Raw genomic sequence first — 19,027 nt, 5'->3', positions numbered from 1 at the left:
CGAGATCTAATAAAATTAGTTATGGACTTTTATTTTTATTTTTTTGTTGAAAGAAACTAGTTGTGGAATTTTGATGCACCCGAAAAGGTTGCACACCCAAGCGGAGGTATCAAGTAGTAATCCGGCAAAGCCGGGATCGATCCAAGGATAGGAAGGTAGTTTGGATATCAAAGGGGCTTATCCCTCGGTCTAGATATTAAAAGCTAACTTAGGCTAAAAAGGAAAACAACAAAGATAAATGGGGGTTTTGATCGAAAGAGTAACAAAAAAAGAAAAGGAGTAAAAGTAAACTAAACTATCAAAGTGAACGAGCGAGAGAGATTCGAGAGAATAGTCGGAGGAACAAGAGTCGGGAGACAAATAAGTGAGAGAGGTGTCGAAGTCCGGGAATTCATAATGATAAATCTACGACTATGTGTAGTCCGATCTAATGTTTCAAAGTATAATCGATGTTCGACTCCTAAGGTGATGTCTATAAGCTCTACGTATATCCGGAGATCATACTTAGTCAAACAAACGTCATAATCGGTTAATCCCGAGTCAACGAAAGTGTTGTCTAGTCGCCTAACTATGTGGAATGCATGACAAGACACATGAAATTATGACTTAGACTACGATCGATATCGAATACTTCGTTTCGTCTATTAACTATGTGAAGTGCTTGACAAGACACATGAAAATACGATCAAAATGATAATCGAAATAAATGAACATCAATTTATAATCAAAACATCAAATCACATTAAACACAATCACGGATTCATCACATTTCATCTCATATGATCGACAAACTAAAGTTAGCTAAACATGGTGATTGAATAAGAAATGAAAAGAAAATGATGAGAGAATCCCCCTTTTTCGATGTGGTTCGAGGCTAAGTTTGTCAGAAAATATTAGTCTTTAGTTACACCCGATCTCCCCTTAGCAAATTTCTGGGTTCCCCATAACGACCACCATCATCTTCTCCATTTAGAACACAACCTCCATTAAAGCTAACCCTAGCTTTCTCTCTCTAGAAATTTGTAGCTCAAAATCAAATTAAACCATATGGGAAGCAAGCCAAGATGATGGGGAGTAAAAGCCCTAAGGTTTCCGGCCAAGAAGGTGGCCGGAAAACTCATAAAAAGTCCGGCCAAGATCCATGAAATCTGGCAAAAAAAAAACACAAGAAATCCGGCCAAAGTAGCTCTTCCCGGCCAAGATACCCACTGTCCCGAGCATGTCGCGTCCCGTTAGCAATACCATACGACCCGAGCATGAGGATGCACCCCGAGCAGCAACTCTTGTGAACTCGAGTTGCTGCAAACAGCAGCCTTGCTGCTTGTGCGTTTTGTTGTTCCGGCCGTTTCGGCACGCTGGAGGCTGCTGCTGGTGCGTGCTTCCCATGGCCTTCCCGAGAGCAGTTTATAGATAATGCATTCAACTTTTCTAGACACGTACGACTAAAATATAATTTTGTGCACTATTGATAAAAGATATTAATTTTCATCAGTTAAAATTTTCAGCCCGTCTCTTAATTAATTTCTGCTCCGGCTCTGTTTGTAACCAGAAGAAAAATGAAAGGAAGTTACTACTTCCCTTTCTACTTAGTCAACGTTGTGGAACTCTGCTTGAATGACTATACTTGAGCCTTCAAAGTACTTTGTGATTATATTCTACGCATAGGATTTGTGCTTGTTGGTAATGCAGACTAACGGTCTGGTGGTCGACAATCATTCGATCTTGGTAAAGATTGTGGCGGAACCTGTAGTAGGACAGAGGGCTATCGCGATGCCCATGGACCAATTTATGATGTCTCCGTCGCTGACGTTCGTCAAGCAGGTTACGTGCATTGGCCAGGGCCTTCTTTGGCTGATGAAACCTCGATGCTCGAAGCCTCTGGAGTATCTTTTTGATAACCATAACGGTATGACGAATGCACGTAACCTTCTTGACGAACGTCAGCGACATCGTAAATTGGTTCATGGGCATCTCGATAAGTCAGAATCCTACTACAGCTTCTGCCACAACCTTTACCAAGTCCGAACAATTGTCAACCACCAGATCTCTTGATGAAACCTTGATCCCTGAAGTCTCTGGAGTATCTTTTGGATTCATGTCTCTATCTCGTCTTTAGCAACTCCACTGTCTTTCAGGATCCGCATCAGTTATTTCCATGTATGGTTCCTAATCCACCAGATCCTTTAATGAAACCTATCCCTGAAGCCTCTGGAGTATCTTTTGGATTCATGTCTCTATCTCGTCCTTAGCAACCCCACTTTCTTTCAGGATCCGCATCAGTTATTTCCACGTATGGTTCGGGATCTACCAGATCCCTTGATGAAACCTTGATCCCTGAAGCCTCTGGAGTATCTTTTGGATTCATGTCTCTATCTCGTCCTTAGCAACTCCACTGTCTTTCAGGATCCGCATCAGTTATTTCCACGTATGGTTCGGAAAATTTCAAGTTATTGTGTTTGCTGGATAGGACAACATTTCCCAGCGAAGTAGGAACATCTGACACTTAAAATGCCAGGCTCTGTGTTTGCTGTCTCGCTTGGTTCATTGTCAGCCTGTGGAAACACAACCAAAGTTGAATAAGAAAAGGTAACCTCCCAAAGGACTTCGGCGCCTACCATTGTCAATAATTTCTAATCGTCTAAGCAAAGTAGCAAAAAACCTAGGTAATATAAGCCATCAAAGAAATCAAACATATATTCATCTCTTCATTAATATCAGCTGTGGCTTCATAAACTCGCTAGTTCATTCTAGATTTTAATCAGGTGATTCTGGTTCTTGAGCTTTTGCACATCTACGTAGGTCGATTTTCTAGGAATTTAAACCTTCGTTATTTTTGTCTAAAATTTAAAAAATCTATCCTACAAATTAGTTTAGTTTTTAGGGATTGGAGATTTTAAACTGGTGTCCCTACGACGAGCATTGATGGTTTGAGTAGATTATTCCTCAAGATATCACCCTCGGTATCATCTCCATATTGGTTCCTTATGGAAGGATCATATCAATAACTCACCCCCTAAGAATGTCTAGTAAGATCCTAGAAGAATAAATGCAATAGAGATAAGTTGCAGAACAAGTTCACTTGTCTATTGCATCGTCATCGTAGTGTATTTAACGAGATTTACCCGCTTTGTCACTAATAGTTCCTTTGAAACATATCTCGATATGTCATCTACCTCTACCTATAAATGTTGAAACGACATGTTAGAAAAACGTCTAATTGCAACAATAAATGAACCAACCAAGGAGAAAAATACATCTGGAGAAGTGACTTAAAATAAAACAACCTATCACGAAGGAAACAAACTAAAGAAAATATAAGATAAAAACACCACGAAAATAGAATATTGAAATTTGCAACAACTAAGGAATTATATCATCAATCAAACAATATTGCAATTCAACTGCGTAGACTTCAATTAGCGCTTTCTCTCAGTTGGGTATATCATGCATAAGAAGCATTACATATCTACGACTTCAGATATAAAGTACAATATCTACCATACAAACTAAAAAACTAATAATGATAATATATATAAGAAATTAAAAAGACATATCAATAGTTTTAGGCTTGGTCGTGGACCTGTAAAAAACTATGCGGACATGTAAAAACAATGTGCAAACCTTACATACTCTCTGCAAACCTGTGCAAAACCTGTGACATAGAGAGTTGAATCCTGAAAAACTATATTAAATCTTTTTGGCAAAAGAAAATGTAGGCTATTGATTTTTGGTTATAAGCCTGAAATTATACTAGTAATATGGTTATAGTAATAAAATTTTATAAAAAACTAAGGAAAAGGAAAGAGGCATCATTAAGTTGGCTTTACTAATATTTTCCACACACTTAGATTCTTAAAAATATTTAGACTATTGACCACCATTTTGTTTGGTAAGATTCGCAACACTAAACATTTCTGGCATATTGTAAAATATTACCTGATTAAGATTTTATGGTTCTAACCGGCCGACAACCAAGTGTTCTAAAACCATATTCTTCGTGGTCAATTGCACCATCCTTTCCTCAATTGTTCCTCGGGTTATGAGCCGATATGTCATCACCTGCAACAAGCGTCATCATCACTAAACAATAATAGCAGTTGCACATAGTGTATCCATAAATTTGGTGCCAAATGCTTGTTTAAAATGAACAACAAAGGAACAAAGTCTAACCGTATTAGTCTGCCCGAGCCGGTGAGCCCTAGCAATTGCTTGTAAATCAGCGTGAGGGTTCCAATCACTGAAGAAAGGAAAGGGTTCATAAAAATGGAATCGTAATGGACATGATTATAGAGGGTTTGAGACTAAAAAAGCAAGCAAAGTACCTATCATAAAGACTAATTGTGTCAATAGTACCAAGATTTATTCCCACTCCACCGACTCTGGTAGATAGCAGAAAACAAAATTTTTAAGAGTTACTAGGGGGATTCGGAGCTGTTCTACGAGATTCACAAGGAGATACAATTGTGGCTGCAGCAGCAAAAACAGAGAGCAAATCGGTGCTAATGCATGAGATGCAAGGAGTAAAATTGGGATTGCAACTAGCAATCAAGTTTGGCTTTAGGCGAGTTAAAATTGCCTCTGACTCATCACTCACGGTTACCATTCTGTCGAACAGAGAAATTAGACCACCTTGGAGAGTCTTACGCATCTACCATGAGATCATTTCACTTTGGGAAAAGTTAGGGGAGTGCTCCATTGTACATGTGTTTCGTGAGACCAACCAAACAACGGACTTTCTATCAAAGATGAAATCAAATACGAACATACTAGAAATGTTACCACAAGAAATGTCAGAGGATGTCAAGAAGATATTGAGAGAAGACAAACGAGGTGTAATTAGAGTTCGACACAATTAGGTACTTGTTAGTTTTTTTTGAAGTTATTTAACTGTCCTTTATTCTTTATTTTAAAGTAATTCTATTGGAAGTGTCGGGCACTTTAACCCGTTGACAAATTCAAATAAATTTTTTTTGAAGAGTTATCGGCATTGAAGCGATCTAATAAATGCATTTTTCCAGAAGGATGCAGGAGTTGTCTATTAATTAAAAGAGTAAAAGATAAAGAAGGCAAAGGTAAAGGCTAAAGTGATGAACAAAAATTTGGGGAATAAATTTAGACTTTAAAAACATTTATATATGATTGAAAAATCAAATATACACAATCCTACTTTAGATCATCAATTGAAATTCATGCTAATGCTATCATAGGCAAATTGATGCTACTACTTTCTTGAAGAAATAATTTAAACATAATTAGAGACTCAAATTTAAATTACAATACCTGTAGGCTTCATTAGCATATTCTATCACCGGTTGAACTCTGTCAAACATATATGCATGACAACAGAGCTTACGGAGTTCCATAACCACATTTACAAGAGAAACCTGAGTAGATTGAAGAAAAACAATCATCTTAACTATGAACTACGAAGAAAAGAAGGTTGGTTCACAAAAATAAGGCATTTTTACCTGTGCATCTCCCTTGCAAGTCAGTAATGTCTTGTTGTACTCTTTCTGTTTACTACTTAGCTCGAGACATAAAATTAGTTCCTTCTTAGGAGACCTCCGCTCCAAGACATCATTTTTTACTCCTAATAGAGCAAATAAGATAGTCATGTTTTAGTTAATAATCGGAAGTTTTATTTAATAGTTTAGAACCTGTGATTTTTTTAAAGTCATTCTCTAATAAAATTTTCCCTCACAAATTGTATTATTTATTCACACAAACACATTTACTCAAGTCTAAATTTCCAATAGGTTCCAGAGACATACATCGAAGGAAATACTAGACATATTGAAGTATAATTTAAATCTAAAGAAAAGTTTAAATTAGTTCTTCAAATTAACTCGATCTTCTGAAAAATAAATATCATTAACTTATCCTTTTAACAAAAAAAAAAAAAAAAAAGAAATACTTATATTGAATTTTTATCTAAACAAAATATAATTTGTCTTTTTAACAAAAAAAACTTAAAATTTGGGCCTTCGTCCCAATTATTTGAAGAAAATAGAACCCTCCATGTAAATATTCCATCAATATTCAACTCCTTCCTTATTTCAAAACTAAAAACTAGAAATGTAGTAATTATGCCTTCTTTAACGAAAGATATGAAAAGGTCACTGTGTTTTATAGAAATATTCAAGATACATACTTCTCAGTAGATGCGGTGCCAACATTTTATGAAGTCTTCCGATCTGCTCCTCGTGTATGATATCTTTGAATTCCTTCAGGAACTCTTCTAAACTATAGAACTACAACGACATTGAGAAGCCAAAACTGAAATTATCATAAAAGTTATAACAAGTTGTACCCTAGAATTTGCGATCTGCGAAAAACAAAGAAAGAATCTTCAAAAAATACAAACCTTCATAGCATCAAGAAAGTGCACCACCATGAATAACTCGCCTAGATTGTTCTGAAAATAGATCAAACCCATGACCACCAGAGAGTTCCCACAACCAATTATATAGGGACTGAAAGATCTTATTTCATTTTTATTAGTTATTTTCTCTTTTAATGTTTAGATTTTCTACCAAAATTGCAGAATATAAAATATGTTGTAATTTAATTCTTTGATTTACTACTGATTCGGTGATATATTACATTTAAAGGTGGATAATTACTTACTTGTTTTCATTGCAAATATATAGTTTGGGGTTATGATTTATAATCTCAAAATATTTAAAAACAATGAAAACAAGATACATATTTAGCCACCTTTAAATACAATAAATCACCAAATCAATTGTCTATTATAAGAGCAGCATATCCCTAAATTATAACGGGTTTGAAATCGAAAAAGCAAACAAATTAATGATTTTTTGGCATTAACATTGATACCAAATAATAACAAATACATAGACGGATTAAACCAAGGACCACCAACGAGTTCATGCCACAACCAATTATATGGGATCTGAAAAATATTGCTTCATTTCTATTTAGTTATTTTCTTATTTAATATTTGGATTTTCTACTAAAATTCCATTTTCATAATATACTATTGATTTAGTGATTTATTGTATTGAAAGGAGGTTAAATATTTCACTTGTTCATGTTGTAAAAAAATAGTTTGGTGTTATAAATGATTTATGGATTGAAATCATAATAGCAAAAAAATTAATTTTTGCCAGTAGCAATGATTCATTTATTTGATACCTCGCAAGGGGCGGAAACTGCCATTCTATCTATTAGGGAGATGGTGTTCTTATGGTGTAAGAATAAGAGTGTTTGAATAAAGAAGAGGAGAGGTGTCTATATACTAAGGGTAGATTAGTCTTTTCGTAAGACAAGTTTGTTAGGATTAACTAACTCCTTCTCTCTCTAACTAAACAGTATAAATACTGATTGTATTCTCATAATTGGATTAATGAAAATCACTCAAACTATTTTGCTCACTACGAAATCTCACATGGTATCAGAGCTCTAGGGTTTTTAATTTTCGTTAATGGAGGATTCAAGCTCGAATACTGCTTCTTCTCCATCGCTATCTCAAAATCATCATCAAACATTGAATATTACAAATTTCATATCTGAAAAACTTGATGAAACCAATTTCTTACTCTGGAGAGATCAATTTGAAACCATTCTAATCAGTAATGATCTAATAGGATATGTGGATGGATCTATCACAGCTCCATCGATGCTGATTATGGAAGAAGGACGAGAAATAGTGAATCCAAATTATCAGATCTGGCGAAAACAAGACAATTTTGTTAAATCATGCCTAAAAGCTACGTTTTCTTGGTCAATTTCATCTGATGTATTAGGATTGAAAACTTCTCATGAGATCTGGAAGTATTTAGATATGATCTATGCTGAGGAATTTGAGGCAAAACAAGATCTACTTAGAAGAGAAATTCAAAATGCAAGGAAAGGATCAGCAACTGTGAATGAGTATTTGAGAAAGATTAAATCTCTTTCTGATGCATTAACAGCTGTAAATGATAAAATTTCAGATAAAGAAATGATTCGTATCATACTTGGTGGTTTAGGCAGAGAATTTGATTCATTCGTAGTAACTATAGATAATCGAGTGTCTCGAATTACTCTTCCTGAACTTAGATCTCGTCTTCTTCATCACGAACAGTGGCTATCATCTCATGAAAAGGCAGATGATCAAGCCTATTATGTCAAACGAGAATCATCCAAAAATCAGAGGTATAATCAGAATACAAGGCAAAATAGTCAACAAAGATTCAGCCAAAACAATAAATCTGTCTCAGATCAACAACATACTACTCAAAATCAATCAAAACAGAGAGATTATCAAGCAACCAAATCACATCAAACAGGTACAAATCAAAATTCACAAAATAATCATCAAACATATAATCAAAAGGCTGAGAATTTTGATTTTTCGTCAATTCCTTGTGGTATATGTCACAAATGGGGTCACAAAGCAAGTAAATGTCGGTTTAGATATGTTCCTTCTCGTTATACAAATGCTAGAGAGACAGATTCTCCTCAAAACTTTGCTGGTCTTCATATTGATAGTTCAGACAAAGGCAAACAAGTTATAGATGATAATTCTTCTCTTCATGAAGAATGTAATGTTGCTTTTACTGAAGATGGTGTTCTTCCTAAATCAAATAAAGTGTCATCTTCTTGGATAGCAGACACAGGAGCATCTAGTCATATGACTCATGATGAAAAGGTAATCTCTATCTCTAAACCTTATAATGGAGTTGAATCTGTCATAGTTGGTGATGGCAAGACTATTCCTATTAAGAAAACAGGTCATTCTGAAGTTGTGCATTCTTCACATCATTTTGATCTAAACAATATTTTACTTGTGCCTAATCTTAGAAAGAATTTGCTATCCATTTCTAAGTTTACTAAGGACAACAATTGCTCAGTTGAATTCTATCCTTGGGGATATAGTGTTAAGGATTTATTTTCTCAGCTTATCATTACACAAGGGCCAATGGTTAATGATTTATATCCTATAGAATTTGATAATCTCTCTGGTGCATACTTAGAAGCTTTGTCTGCCAATCTCACTGCCTCACCTACCCTTTGGCATAGAAGATTAGGTCACACTGCCAAAGGAGTACTTGATTCTCTTAATAAAAGTGATTTGATTCATATGACAGATGAAGAGTTACCATCTTCTTGTCACTCTTGTCTAATTGGTAAGAGTAAATGTCTTCCATTTGAACTCTCATCTAGCATAACTCCCACTCCTCTTCACCTTGTTCATTGTGACATTTGGGGTCCAGCCCCTCTTGCTACTTCTTCTGGTATTAGATACTATATTTTGTTCTTGGATGATTATAGTAGATTTCTATGTATCTATCCTATGAAACTCAGAAGTGATAGTCTTAGTTGTTTCAAGAAATTCAAGGCTGCTTATGAGAATCTCTTATCTACTAAGGTGAAGTTTTTCCAATGTGATGGTGCTCCTGAATTAACTAAAGGAGAATTTAAGAAATATTTGGATGACAATGGTATTTTTCTAAGAGTCTCTTGTCCTTATACCCCTCAGCAAAATGGAAGAGCTGAGTGGAAGAATAGACAAGTTACAGAAATGGGTAACACCATGTGTTTTCAGGCTTCTGTGCCTAAGACATTCTGGTATGATGCTTTTGAGTATGCTGCTTATATATTGAATAGACTACCTACTAAACTTCTGGATGGAAAGTCTCCTTATGAGGTTTTGTTTGATGGAAAGGTTTCTGATTATTTCACACTCAAAGTGTTTGGCTCAGCCTGTTATCCACATTTGGGAGCCACTAGAGATGATAAGTTGAGTCCAAAATCAGCAAAATGTATTTTTCTTGGTGTAAGCTCTTTACATAAGGGATATAAGTGTTTGGATTTGAGTACAGGGAAGCTTCATATCTCAAGACATGTAGTGTTTGATGAAGAGTCCTATCCTTTCTTGGATACTCAGCCTATATTTTCTCTTGAGTCTGTTCCAACCCAAGTGGTGCTTCCTATACCATCTACCCAAGTGATGCTTCCTATCACCTCAATTGCCTCAATTCCACATCCTTCATTGTCTGATTCCCTATCACCTCATGTTCACCCAAATATCATCTCAAGTGGTGGTTCTCCTATTTCTTCTGCAGAGCCTGTTGATGTGCAACCTGTGCATCCTATGATCACTAGAGCTAGAGCAGGTGTTCATAGGCCCAAGCAGTTGTCTGACTTTGTTACACATTATACCATTTGTCATCCTATTCCTGAGGCATATATAACTCTCTTGGACCATACTCCTGACCCTACCTCTTCCTATACTCAAGCATCCAAGTCAAAAGAGTGGTGTCAAGCAATGCAAGATGAAATTGATGCCCTCCATCAAAATCAGACTTGGTCCCTTGTTCCTTTCTCTCCTTCTATGAATGTTTTAGGGTATAAGTGGGTGTTTAAAACAAAATTACACTCTGATGGCAGCATTGAGAGGTATAAATCCAGGTTAGTGGCTAAGGGCTTTAATCAAATTGATGGGTTGGATTATAATGAAACTTTTAGTCCAGTGGTTAAATCCACTACCATTAGAGCTGTGCTTACTGTGGCTGTTTCTAATTCTTGGGAAATAAGGCAATTAGATGTATCTAATGCCTTCCTTCATGGTCATCTTGATGAAATGGTTTATATGAAGCAACCACCTGGGTTTATTGATCCTTCTCATAAAGATTCAGTGTGTTTGCTTCATAAGAGTCTCTATGGTCTGAAACAGGCACCAAGAGCCTGGTTTCAGAGATTTGCTGGCTTCCTCTTGGATTATGGTTTTCAGAAAAGCTCCACTGATCATTCAATGTTTGTGTATACTGTTGCCAATGCCACTATGGTGTTATTACTATATGTGGATGATATTATATTGACTGGGTCTTCTTCTGATCTACTTCAAATATTGATTACTCAGCTTCAATTGGAATTTGCTATGAAGGATCTTGGTCATTTACATTATTTTTTGGGCATTGAGGTTCAAACCTCTTCAACCACTTCTTTGCTCTTAACCCAAACTAAATATACACTTGAGTTGCTTCAAAAGGCTGGTTTACTTGAGAGCAAACCTCTATCCACTCCTGTTCCTTTTGGTAAGAGGCTCTCGGCTAATGATGGTGACTTACTCCCTAATCCTCTTCCTTATAGGAGTATAGTTGGGGGTCTTCAATACTTAACAATGACCAGGCTTGACATTGCATTTGGGGTTAACTATGCTGCTCAGTTTATGTCTGCACCAAGGACCTCTCATTTTCAGTTGGTGAAGAGGATTCTTAGATACCTTAAGGGAACTCTTGGCTCAGGGATTTCAATTGTTCCAGGAGATCTCACCTCTCTTACTGCTTTTAGTGATTCTGATTGGGCAGGGTGTCCTGACTCAAGGAGATCAACTACTGGCTATGGTGTGTTCCTTGGTTCCACATTGGTTGCTTGGTCTTCTAAGAAGCAACCTACTGTTGCTAGGTCCAGCACAGAAGCAGTGTATAAGGCCATGGCTAATGCTACATCTGAATTGCTATGGATCTCTTATATTATGGAGGAGTTGGGATTTCCTATTGATCATCCTTTTGTGCTACATTGTGACAATATAGGAGCTCATCATTTGGCTATGAATCCAGTGTTTCACTCAAGAACCAAGCATGTCGAGATTAACTATCATTTTGTTCGTGAGTTGGTGTCATCTGAGGTTCTTTCAATCTCTTTTGTTTCTACTTCTGAGCAGCTAGCTGATGTATTCACCAAGGGACTCTCCAATCCTCTCTTCTCTCGGCTTTTATCCAATCTAATGCATCTTGTCTCTTGCTCAGATTGAGGGGGAGTATTAGGGAGATGGTGTTCTTATGGTGTAAGAATAAGAGTGTTTGAATAAAGAAGAGGAGAGGTGTCTATATACTAAGGGTAGATTAGTCTTTTCGTAAGACAAGTTTGTTAGGATTAACTAACTCCTTCTCTCTCTAACTAAACAGTATAAATACTGATTGTATTCTCATAATTGGATTAATGAAAATCACTCAAACTATTTTGCTCACTACGAAATCTCACACTATCCCTTCTCAAGGGATTCCATCCACGGACACAAAGTTTATGGCTGACCGATTTGGCTCATCATCATTTAGCTATTGCATTTATTATTTCCATTGCTGGTCGTATGTATAAAACTAACTTCCGAATTGGGCACAGTAAGAAAGATCTTTTAGAAGCACATACCTTCGGGGGGTCAACGGGTCTCCACGAGATTTGGGATAACAAGCACTAGCTCCCAGTGTGACTTCATAAAGTGCTTACTATGAGAAGTGATGTATAATTGGGAGAAGATAAAGATCTCTAAATTATGCTCCAAATTTCAAGTGCTATATCTTTGTAATTGAGAAGATGAGAGAAAATGGATTTAAAAAAGAAAATGAAGAAGGAAAGAAATTGTGAGAAGATAAGGAAAGAATTAGAAAGATATATGAGAAAGAAATTAGTGTAGATCAGAAGGACTAATACGAGAAATTGGAGGCTAGGCTTTTTTTTGTTAGAACCCAAATGAAGAGAGAGCCATCATTGGCATTTTTAAGCCTTTATATAGAATTAGGGTTTTAAGTGGCGAAAGAGTTGTGCGCAATTCTGTAAATTTCTCACAACCCTAATAAATTCCCTCAAGTCCCTAGCGGTTGGGGTTTGGGAGATGGAAAACGCAGGCTACAATAGAGCACAAAGCAACAAAGCTAAGTTGTGGAAGCATCAGCGACCGCTGGATCAGCAAAGCGCGGGAATGGACGGCAGATGAGTTGGGCACGTGCTCGGGTCCACGGAAGGTAACGTATAACGCGCTACACTGAAGCGCGTTCCCGGGTTGCTCTTTCATGCTTCGCTGCCATTTAAGAAAGGTGTGTCTCTTGGCTGAATGTACGTCTTATTTGGGAGTTCGGCTATGCACGGTTCATAGTGTGCAAGACTACTGAAGCTAAGTTGCGTCGTGATATACTGAATCGCACCTGTAGGGACAAACTTGGTACTTTGCGGTTACGCAGAACTGAGTGGCGATGCCTTCAGGATTTGCGCCACTTAATCAACTAGATCCCAAACCAGTCCCTAATGTTGATCCATCTCTAACTTAGCACAATTCACACATCTAGACTCCGATTTGACTTCCCTTTTCGCCTCCCAGTTAGCCTTGGACTCCACTTTTCACCCATATACTGATTTTAACCAAATTTCCAAGAGTGTCTACGGCTCCACATGACCGAAATACACTCTCGTTTTTAGTTGTTTTCACACCAAACTCCGCAAAAGACACTTAATCAAGGAAACCAATCATTTTATTACAATAAGGCCTCGAAATGTACTAACTCACCTAAGTTAACCGACCCAGACGGGACATTTTCATGACCCATCAACTACCGAGCAGGGGTACGTATGATAGATATCAAACAACTATTTTATTTTTCCACGATTATTTCCACCCTTCATGAAAGGAAAGTGAGGTAGAACATAGACACAAAATATTTAGATAAAGAAATAAACTTGAATGGGAGTCGCTGTTAAAAGCACACTGTGATTATTCGTAAGTAGCTTTAGTGATTGAAATAGTATTGAATCTTTGTTCTTAAGTCGACGACCTTCATCGACAATCTACAAAAACAATATCACTACATCAACATTTAGGTTGCAAAAAAATTTGGCAAACAAATTAACAATCTAACGTGATCTTACCACGCACTCCCAGTTTATTGGTTTTAGATATGTGGAGTCCGAATTAACTGTGTCATATGATGTTAGTAGGACATTAAGCTTTAGGTTGTCTTGCTTGTTTTCAGCTAGAGCATATTTCGTTTCTTCTTATTCTTAAGTTGACCTTTAGGGAAGTAAAACTCATAGTCTCTGATGATCTTACGAGCTCTACCGTTTCCATGATACATCACCTGAAGTAAGTTTGGTTTCAAATCAGAACTGTGAAGACAGTTTTGCATAACACATGTTAACATGAAATGAGCTGAGAATGCGTGAATTAATCGATAAGCTCACAGTCAATTTATTTACATACAACGTTCAAGTGGAGTCCAACTACTAAATGGCGAAAGTGGTTCTCTTAACATAGAGATGCTATGAAAGCAATACTCTGTATGGTTTTACCTACACACAATTAAATTTTAAGTGACAACCCACACTAATTAGTAATCTTAGCAAGAAAATCTCGTAAATTATAAAGTTTCTAGTAAAGAATCTCACCAAGACCCATCTCGTCTGTGAGAATAACATGTGTATGTTTAGACCAAGAGAAGTGTAAGAAATTCAACCCTTCCAAATGATAGGGATGTAGGGATCCTTCATTGAGCCAAAGCTTATTAGATATTGTGGCCGTCCACAAGCAAAATAGTGTTTACAAAAAAGAACTATGTAATAGGATTTGCCCTGGAATGGACTGCATATAGATTAAGTACCTCCAGAAAGAAAATTAGGGGTGTGATCGAACTGTTGAAATTCTTGTTGCTTCTCTCTTCATACATTCACATCTCTAGTTGAGCTTTTAAACTTGCTTGAACATGCATTGCAAGACCGCATATTAATTTTTTCAAAATTTTCAATTTCGGATTGAAACCCTGCAATGTCTGAGTCAACTTCCCACTTACACGTGTCATAGTCAAGATCTTTCCATTTAACAAAAGATTCCCTCTCATCGTCGTTATCCCTGTAGAGAATCAAGTAAAGTACAATAATACTACTTATATGATGTAAATGTCGTGGAAGCATTGAGAAATAACACTAATAACTACTAAAACAATAACTACGTAAATTTCAAGAAAAATTAAGAATTTTTACTTCATAAATGTGCTCAGCCAACTTGAAATTTTTGGATATTTAAGAAACAAAAAGATTTTGCAATTTTTGCGCTTCCGGCTTAAGATTGGTAGAATATGATTCGGGGGCCATCACAGTAGTCTGCTAAAGTGAGGGACTTCTACAAGAAACTCTTCATAGAACTAGGGGAAGTAGACTAAAACTTGGTGATATAGAATTCGCAAAGATTTCAAATAGACAAAAGGAGAAACAATATGATGAAATCAGACTAGGAAAACAGAAATGTAGTCAACAGTTCAGGATTAAATTAAGCTCCAATCTCTAAATTTAACCCACTTGAAATGTTAGATAATGTAAGTATCATTTCTAATAGCTCCGATGGTTGCATAGCTGCTGTGACGCCCCGTGTCCCAAAATAGACACGACCAGACCCCGACAATTCACAGACGAGACAAAATTTCCGGCCGAGTCTCCTTTGTGAATCGAACCGGTTGCACCTGTTATGCAAACCATACATTCGCATACACAAAAATAAACTACGAAGCAGAAGCTAAACAAACTCAACATGACTTCAGGTCGAAGCCCGAAACACAAAAAACTACAAAAACCTCTCAAACACTGATACAACTTCTAAACAACTCTAAGTGTTAAGTATATATATAATCGGGTTTGTTTGTGCAATAAGTACATAACTTTGAAATAGAGATAACCGATAAGAAAACAACCAAAGAAAACGACGTAACACCACTAGCCTCGTCAGACAAGATCACCGACTAGAATACACACTCCACCCCGAGGCTATAATATTATGACACGAGTTATTCTGGTAGAAGACCAATCCTAATCCCATCACGTTGTTCATTTAATAAGTTGTAAACATTATGACAAAACGATTTATCAAAACGGTATTTACTATTTATAAAACATTTTGATTAATCTAGCAAGCAATAGCAGTGATAGTACCTCAGAATAATCTATAGTGCGTAAGATAGTACCGTCCCATTTCGGCACTAGCTAATGCACTAGCATCTCCTCGAGGAAGAGACTTACCCGTAGCTGGTAAGTCCCTCTCCCACCAAGGGACTCACCAATCATTCAAGAGTTAACCTCGTGATACATATATACCTTAAGTACCTAAATACGTTTTTGATCACCGACTTCGAATAAGAGAGTCGTCCCCCAATACCCATGGAAGGACCTGAACCTTATTATCTTCGGTACCCTATCATGCATCTGATGTGAACTTTCACAATCAGTTACATTCATATCTCAAAAACAATATTCTTATTCACTTCATTATCTTATCAAACACGGAAATGAGAACGAGCAAGAGTCATATCACACACAAAGCAGAGGGACCCCAATCAATTCACCTCCCAAGCGAGCGGTCAGGGTGTACGACCCCGAGCCTCGAGTGGGAGGCACGAGCACCAATGGCGAGTAAGTGGAGCACTTCACACCCACGGGTCTCATGACTAGTGTCACCCACTTCACCAGTCTCACACGGGTTACACCCATGTAATCTCAGAGTAATTTCACACCCACGGGTCTCATGCCTACGTGCCCGTAGGTTGACATAATCTGCAGTCGGGTACATACAAGAAAATCCCAAGTAATTTCATAGTAAAAACCGTTCGAAAGTATTTCTCGTATCACAGTAAAACCTGTATGGGCAAAATACGTCACCAGAAGCGCCTCTAGAAATCCACGATTAATAGGCTGACGCGGTGACCAAGCAATATCCCAGATAACAACACCCGACATCCAAATTCACTTGCAATCAGCTAACCACCGATTTTCTCTCTCACATCGCTCATCCAAACCTTTGGCAGTCAACTAACACTTGCTCAAGGAGGGCGAGTGATCATTCTCTCTCCTAACAACCACCTGCCCAAGGAAGACAGGTGATCATTCACTCTCCTGACAATCACCTACTCAAGGAAGACGAGTGATCCATCTCTCTCCTAAATGACCACCTGCTCAAGGAAGACGGGTGATCATTCTCTCTCTTGACGATCACCTGCTCAAGGAAGACGAGTGATCCATCTTTCTCCTAAACGACCACCTGTTAAAGGAAGACGGGTGATCATCCTCTCTCCTGACGATCACCTGCTCAAGAAAGACGGGTGATCATTCTTTCTCCTGACGATCACCGGCTCAAGGAAGACGAGTGATCATTCTCTCTCCTGACTATCACCTGCTCAAGGAAGACGAGTGATCCTTCTCTTTCCTAACGACTACCTGCTCAAAGAAGGCGACTGACTATTTCTCTCTCCATACGACTAAGGGTGCAAGCGTTTTACTTCACTCGACGACCAGAGAACTAAGGCAGACATACACTTGGCTATGTCACCTTTTCTCCCAACAACCGACTCGTTTAAGTAATATATTTACCTCCATAGCTCAAACTCTGGTTTACAGTTCTTATTTACTCTTTGCCAAGTTTACTGACTTGACCGTCAGAGCCCTCTTAGGCTGATACCATCCCGGTGTCCCCTAAGACCTTATGGTCAGGTATGGGTGTTTTGTATCTTTTGCCACAGGTTAAGCCCAAAGACGTTGTCGGTGCCCGCAAAATTATTAACAGGTGGAGGTTCGACTTCCGGTCAACAACCCGGTCCAGGTGACTTCTTGACCCGTGATTTCTTACCCTCACAAAACCATTCAAGCATATTTCAGTTCATCACGTAAAATCGAGTTTCATGCTACCTAAACTCTAGTTATAATGGTACATAAAACTATAAGACCTAACACATTTCATTATCTATAAAACCATGATAGAGAAATGATTCAGAACCCCTACCTCAGTCCTGCATAACCAAATACCTCCCGCCTGCCAGACGATTTTATTTTTCCTCCTCATTCGCATACCCTGGGATAAGGAAGAATAATCAAAAATACCGAATGGAAACATTAGTTCTTCGTACAACAAAAAGAAAATAATGAAAACTTAAAACATAAAAGAAAAACCGTCAAGTCTGGAAGACTTCGAAGATATACTCGAATTCTAATCGATCTTTAACTTTCATAGACATGTCCAAATAAGATAAATCCTACACCGTTTGAAAGGTACTTATGTCCTTAACAATTTATTAATGAATGACTTCGCCAAAACCCGAGAGAAACATCATCGAAATAGTAGAGTACACGCAACAGTTCTAACAACGCATTACGCACTTAAACAACCATAACTCTTTCATCTGAACTCTAAATAACTATTACAATACTTTTCTGGAATCGTCATGAGACGAGCTACAATATTTCTGAAGACTCGAAATTCTTTTGAAACATTTATGTCTGGCTAAACACTAAAAACAGTAAGCAGTTCTGAAGCTTGCGGAACAACGTGCTGCTTACTAAAACATCCATAACTTCCTCGTCTGAGATCCAAACGACTTGTACCTCACCATTTCGGAACACTAACATCCTAAGCTTTTCGTATTTTGGGTAAGTCCAATCGGATACTATAACAGGCCCATATTTTTCGATAACAGTAGACTGAATTTCAATCCCTTGATTCGTCGTTCGATCGATAATTTAACCAAATTATCTTCTCTAACATTGTTTATATCTCATAATAACCTAATTCACAGCTATATACATCTTGGAATTTCATGAATCATAAAAATCCCTAAATTTTCAGATCATAAAACCCTAGGATTTATACAAGTTATTCAAACATGAAAATACAATTACTACCTTGATTTAGATGGTGCTAAGCTGCTTCTTCACAATTTCATCCATTCCTCCCAATCTCCTACAAATTCGAAGTAACAAGACTCCGTTGAAATCCCAATTAGAGTAATGTTGAGTTTTAGAGAGAGGAACAAATTTCTTACCCAAAATTTCATGTAATCATGCTTAAGTCATCTCTTCATGCTTTAATTCGACAAAATCAAGTATTCCCCTTTGAATTCCACCCAAAATCTTCTCTCCTTCCATTTTTTTCTTACAAAATCCTAAAGAAAATCGAGCAAGAGAGTATCTGAATCTCAGTTTTAATTTTTCCCCGAATAGCCAAAATTTCACTTTAGTCCCTAGATTTGGCCGGATTACAAAATACTCCTCAAATTTGCATTAGTTGCTGATTTAGCCCCTCTTTTGACTTGAACCAAATGTCAAATAATCCCTCAACTAACCTTAAAAACATGGGATGTTACACCTGCTGGCGAAAATCTTATCAACAGTCATCCATTCAGGTCGGATTGCATCATCTTCAGAGTTATTTTGTGCCTCGCTATTGAAGTTCTTCACTTTAGTTGTCAAATGAGGGTTTGTCTGCCAAGACTTT

At 37.3% G+C, this 19,027-nt stretch overlaps 1 pseudogene across 1 annotated transcript; it reads right to left on the bottom strand.

Annotated features, from left to right (window-relative positions):
* Positions 1 to 3,942: 3,942 nt before the first annotated feature.
* On the bottom strand, positions 3,943 to 16,002 carry LOC147556559 (CHD3-type chromatin-remodeling factor PICKLE-like; annotated as a pseudogene). Its single transcript, XR_015234111.1, has 13 exons — positions 15,935 to 16,002; positions 14,379 to 14,626; positions 14,167 to 14,262; positions 13,982 to 14,070; positions 13,651 to 13,859; positions 13,462 to 13,569; positions 6,365 to 6,415; positions 6,152 to 6,251; positions 5,469 to 5,590; positions 5,281 to 5,384; positions 4,323 to 4,379; positions 4,171 to 4,237; positions 3,943 to 4,059 (listed from the first exon to the last, which is right to left on the bottom strand). The product of XR_015234111.1 is annotated as a CHD3-type chromatin-remodeling factor PICKLE-like (transcript).
* Between the last annotated feature and the right edge of the window lie 3,025 nt (positions 16,003 to 19,027).

Source organism: Eschscholzia californica, unplaced genomic scaffold (genome assembly GCF_041429995.1).
Source record: "Eschscholzia californica isolate CP2 unplaced genomic scaffold, dmEscCali1.0.p SCAF_2, whole genome shotgun sequence".
NCBI lineage: Eukaryota > Viridiplantae > Streptophyta > Magnoliopsida > Ranunculales > Papaveraceae > Eschscholzia > Eschscholzia californica.
Note: the sequence above shows the minus strand (reverse complement) of the source record. Positions and strands in the feature narration are given on the sequence as shown.